The sequence below is a fragment of the Triticum aestivum genome, chromosome 4A (assembly GCF_018294505.1).
Source record: "Triticum aestivum cultivar Chinese Spring chromosome 4A, IWGSC CS RefSeq v2.1, whole genome shotgun sequence".
Taxonomy (NCBI): domain Eukaryota; kingdom Viridiplantae; phylum Streptophyta; class Magnoliopsida; order Poales; family Poaceae; genus Triticum; species Triticum aestivum.
The window spans coordinates 29,482,290-29,486,979 of record NC_057803.1 but is presented as its reverse complement, the minus strand read 5'-3'; the positions used below and the strand labels follow the sequence as shown (position 1 = coordinate 29,486,979).

The 4,690-nt window shown below is 48.2% G+C and overlaps 1 long non-coding RNA gene across 1 annotated transcript; it reads left to right on the top strand.

The window, feature by feature from the left end:
* The first annotated feature begins 1,808 nt into the window (after positions 1–1,808).
* On the top strand, positions 1,809–3,509 carry LOC123081663 (uncharacterized). Its single transcript, XR_006438763.1, has 2 exons — positions 1,809–2,003; positions 2,117–3,509. It is a non-coding gene; the product is annotated as an uncharacterized lncRNA (long non-coding RNA).
* The last annotated feature ends 1,181 nt before the right edge of the window (positions 3,510–4,690 follow it).

The following is a 4,690-nucleotide window of genomic DNA, read 5'->3' as shown; positions in this document are numbered from 1 at the left end:
TGTCAGAAAAAGCAATTAATGAATACAAAAGCAGACCTAATAGTAAATGGAGGCTGGTTGCACGTTATGTGGCTCTGGCCTTCTGGTTTAGGTGGAATGATCTATTGCTGGAAAATAAAGAAAAATAGTGATACGGGGGGCATGCACGTGTTCAAATATATGGAAGGTTTGCATGAGTTGAAAAATAGGATATGGAGATCTTGCATGTACTTGATGATGTGAAGATCTTCTATGTACTAGAAAAATACTCCCTCTGTTCCATAATTTTCTGGAACATGCAAGAGCTTTGCGTGTTGATTCATTAAGATTTTGGGATAAAACAACAAGTTCGCTTTATAGATTAAAAAACCAGAGGTGAAGGAGCCCCGTGGTATATTAAATAAGAAGAAAGCATGGAACACATAGTGCGCACGCGATTCAAACTTATTGGGTTGGCCGAGAGACGCCATTTGGCTAGGAGCCATCTATTCAATCATGTGTGTGATTTGCATGGGATGAAAAATATTAAAGTAGGCTTAAGGCGCGTCCAACACCGACCTGCAAACCGACACGGTGTTTGTCCGAAAATCGGTTTGGACACTGATACGGAAACTGGCCATCCAACCGTGCCAGCACACAAATGTGAACAAAAAATTTATCACTTAGACTAGTGTGAGCACTTGAAAAAAGAAAAGAAAAAGTATATCACTTGAATTGAAAAAACTGAAACAATTTAGTGCCTTCCGCGACTTGAATAGTGCCTTCCATCATTAGCTAATGGCCTTCCGCATTTTGACTTGAAATTTTAGTGCCTTCCGGCATTGTGAGCACTTTAAACAGAAAAAAGAGTGTAGCACTTGAAGAAAACAAGTGAAAACAGTAGTGATTATGCCTAATGCTAGCAACCTTCTGCCAAAGAGCAAAAAAAATAGCAGTGGCTTTCTCTGGACATAAGAAGGATACGTGGTGGCTTTGGATTGGCGATGTCCGAACTCCCGCAAATGTCCCCTTTCTTTGTCTCTGGTTTGCGGAAAAATGGACATCCGGTTGCGCTGGTGGATGCCCTTACATGTGTTTGATGTTGTGAAGAGTTTACCTGTGCTAGAAAAGGGTAGTACAACCTCCGTCCCTAATTACTCGTTTTAGATTTATACGGACAAATCACTACTCATCTATCAATTTATTTAACCCTTCCGCTTTTGGATAAGTAGTACCTTTCAATAGACACCAAAATACGCCAGTAATGTTTGGGTGCACCAGATCCACTTGTAGGATCAATCATGCGGAGTGCTCGGATTTATAGGTGCTAGATGTATTCATTTACTTGTTGCTCCACTCGTAGCACACTACTCACATAGATCGACAAACTATGCTAGGCGCAATAATGGAGGTGAGCGAGGAGCAGTGCGAGCTCACCCTCCACTACACGCCGTCATGGGTGCGGTAGCCCCCTGGCTTGTTCCTCTGCGTGTACTGCAGCCGCAGCTTCTACAACTCGCAGGCGTTCGGGGGCCATCAGAACGTGCACAAGGAAGAGCGCTGCCGGGAAATGATCAGTGATGTTTTCTCTATAGGAATAGTGCAGATGGAAGCGGCGATTCGGTGCTCGAGCCCAGATGCTCCCGAAATCTTCGTCGTCCGCTCGTTACTCGGGATGCGAACAAATCCTGCTGGCGCATCTGCTGCGGAACGGGGAAAAAAGGTTGTATTCGATATACAGCAGGAAACAGTGGAGCTTTTGTGGGCCCAGATCGTACGCGGGGAAAGGCCCGTTTCGCTTGCCAGTTATGTGGTCCGTGGACCAGGACGTTTGGTTTGCACCGAGCCACGGATCAGAAAAGTGTGGAGCCCGTTTGGATAAAACGGCGACGTTTGGAGTCGTCTCCCCCCCTCTACGTACCCGCAGAAATCACCTCTGTTCCGCCTTCATGGATTACAGGAGGACAGGCGGCGGCGCTTCATCTTACCAGAAACTAGAAGATGGAAGATTGTGTGCTTGAGTCCTTGCTTGATGCCGTGGACAGGTTAGTTCCCGGGGGATCTAATATGTTTCTTGGGGTAAGCAGTGTCAGTGGGCACGCCGGGAGAAATAAGCTAACGCTGGCCATGACCGGCGCTGGTTGCCACTTGAAATCAGGTTCCCGCTCCGGGAGGAGTTCGTCGATAGCTTGGATCACACAGATCCGGTGCCTCTGGCCTTTCTGCTGGAGAGCTTGGCCAACGGTGGAGTCCCGGGGGACTCAAACAATGGGTCTGGTTGCGGGCAGCAGATCGGCAGCGCTGTCCCGGAGAGAGCACACGGGGTGGTGTGCCGTCGTCCGGATGCTTCTCCTACTTAGTCGGCGCAGTCAACTGACAGAATCAACCGGCAAGCCCCCGCTGGACGAAAAGGTCTGAACCCCAAACACTGTCATTGTAGAATTGCATTTGTTCAGAGTGTTTGCCCCACGTTCATGTAGCCAAACAAAAAAAAAGAATATCTGAGGTCACAGTAGCACGAATGAAAAATGCAGGAACTGATCTATGCAGCAGTAGAAATGTAAACCATGGTAGGCGATCGTAACAGTATAGCTGCTGTAACTACTTTTATGCAAATTCAGCTGGAAGTATTTTACTATTGAAGGCCGGTTTGTAAATTTAGGTTACGACTCGGTAGTGCACCACCAGACAGGACTCCATGCCCATCACGGATGAGTGCATTGGAACAATCTATTCGGAAGTATGTGGAACCTATGAAAAGTTTAGTACATCCCACACTAGGCCTAAGTTTCAGTTCATTGTGAGAGGCGACTTCTATAAGAGCCGGCTAAACGCCGAAAGGACAAAGTCAATGCAAGAAATTGTCTGCGGCTGCTCGGTAAAAACTGATTCATGTAATTATCGTTTTGGAAAATAAGTGGCAGCCATGGGTTTCGGTGCTGCAAGTGTGTTTAAATGATGGCATTTGTGTTTTTATCAAATTATACAGGGGAAACGAGAGGCAGAGAATAGTAGGTCATGCCACTATGAGTGTCCTGCATTTATAAGGCTGCTGCGCACGACCCACAACAGCTGGTACATAATAGTGCAAGGACATGGCCCATGACAAATATAACAAAGGCTATCTGGAAACAATCTTTTTCAAGCTTGCTGGAATTCTTGTTGATGTCACGCAAAAGGAACTCTTCTGCTGCACGCAAGCTGTGAACCCCTATCTTATTCATTTCAAGTGATACCTATAAGAACTAAATTGCTTCAGGGTTTATGTTGGCATCCGTGCCTTTGATTTTGCGATGACTGCAAGGGATCCCAAAAACCTTGTATACATCCTCAGCCCAGAACTTGAGGACCTTGATGTCTGTCAGCACTATCTCTCTCCAACTGACACTTACCCTGCTCATTATCCAAGAGAAGGTAACAACCGAAGCTGATAATGCATGTATTACATGTAAAATAGGAGTGGAAGAGGTGCTGTCCAGATACATGAAAAATTGTACTGTTCAGTTAAAATTCGAGGAAGAGAATAAGAGATACGGTGAGTTCCTGTTCAATCCATTTTTGTTGCCTTGCCTATCATGCCTTCATTGAACCGAAAAAATGGACTACGACAAGAATAGACAAGTTTATATTTAGGCATTTCTGCAAAACAGAAGACACAACTTTGCCAGCTCAGCTCAACTTTGCCATAGGCCACGATCATTACAAACAGCATGAGAACCACTTGATCTTGGACTTCTGAAGATGCGTCTGGCCTGCGCAGCTCAACTTTGCCATAGACCAACTGGCATCCGCTGGCGACAAAGCTTAGGCATAGTCTGGTCTTGAAGCTGCTCGCATGACTCATTGGCTTCCTGAGCTTCCCATCACCGCCTTGACCCAGCTGTTCATCTTTTTTCGTAATAGCCTGATCATGTCCATTGTGGCTGCTTGTAAAGTGATGGAGGAAACGACAGTCATCGCCGAATCGGTAGTCGCTGCTGCTGCGCATTGACAAAAAAAATAGATCCACCGCAAGGAAAATGAGAGAAAATAAATCCAGCTGTTGCAAAGTGATTGCAGGCAGCAAAATTTTGTTGTAGATACAAAAGGTTGTTGTTCACGACATGCCATCCTTTCAGAAAAAGATTTGCTTTTCGAATGGAACAGCTTGATATTTATGACCGCAGAAAATTAACCTGGAGGACCTGGTGTATATCTTCTTTGATTTGTTAAATGCCAACAAAGTCAGTGTATCTTTTAACTGAAGGAACTGGTTACATGCTCCCATACTACTCCCTCCGTCCCATAATGTAAGACGTTTTTTGACACTACACTAGAGGTAGACCACCGGGCGCCACAGAAGGTAGTAGTCGCCCTCTCGCCCGAGCCGCTCTCGCGGGCGGCAGGGCGAAAACCTAGCCGTCGCCCGAGCTCCCCCTCCCCGCCTCTCCCCCTCCCCGCCGCCGCCGAAGGGCGCCACCGGGCGAAGCCCGGCTGGCGTCGGTGGCGGCGGGGTTCCCCTCCCACCTCCCTTGGGGCCCTGTGGCGCGAGACACATGGGTCAGGCGAGGTGCGCGGCGCTGGCGCAGGGCGGCGCGGCGGCGGATGCGCGTCACAGCGCGGCGGCGACTGCGTGGAGCTGGTGGCGGGGCGTGCTGGCTTGGGGGCGGCGGGGCAGCAGTGGCTGCGTCGTCAGATCCGGTGGCCAGCGACGAGGGCTGCGGCAGCGCGGGCTGGGGGCGGCTGCCCTTTG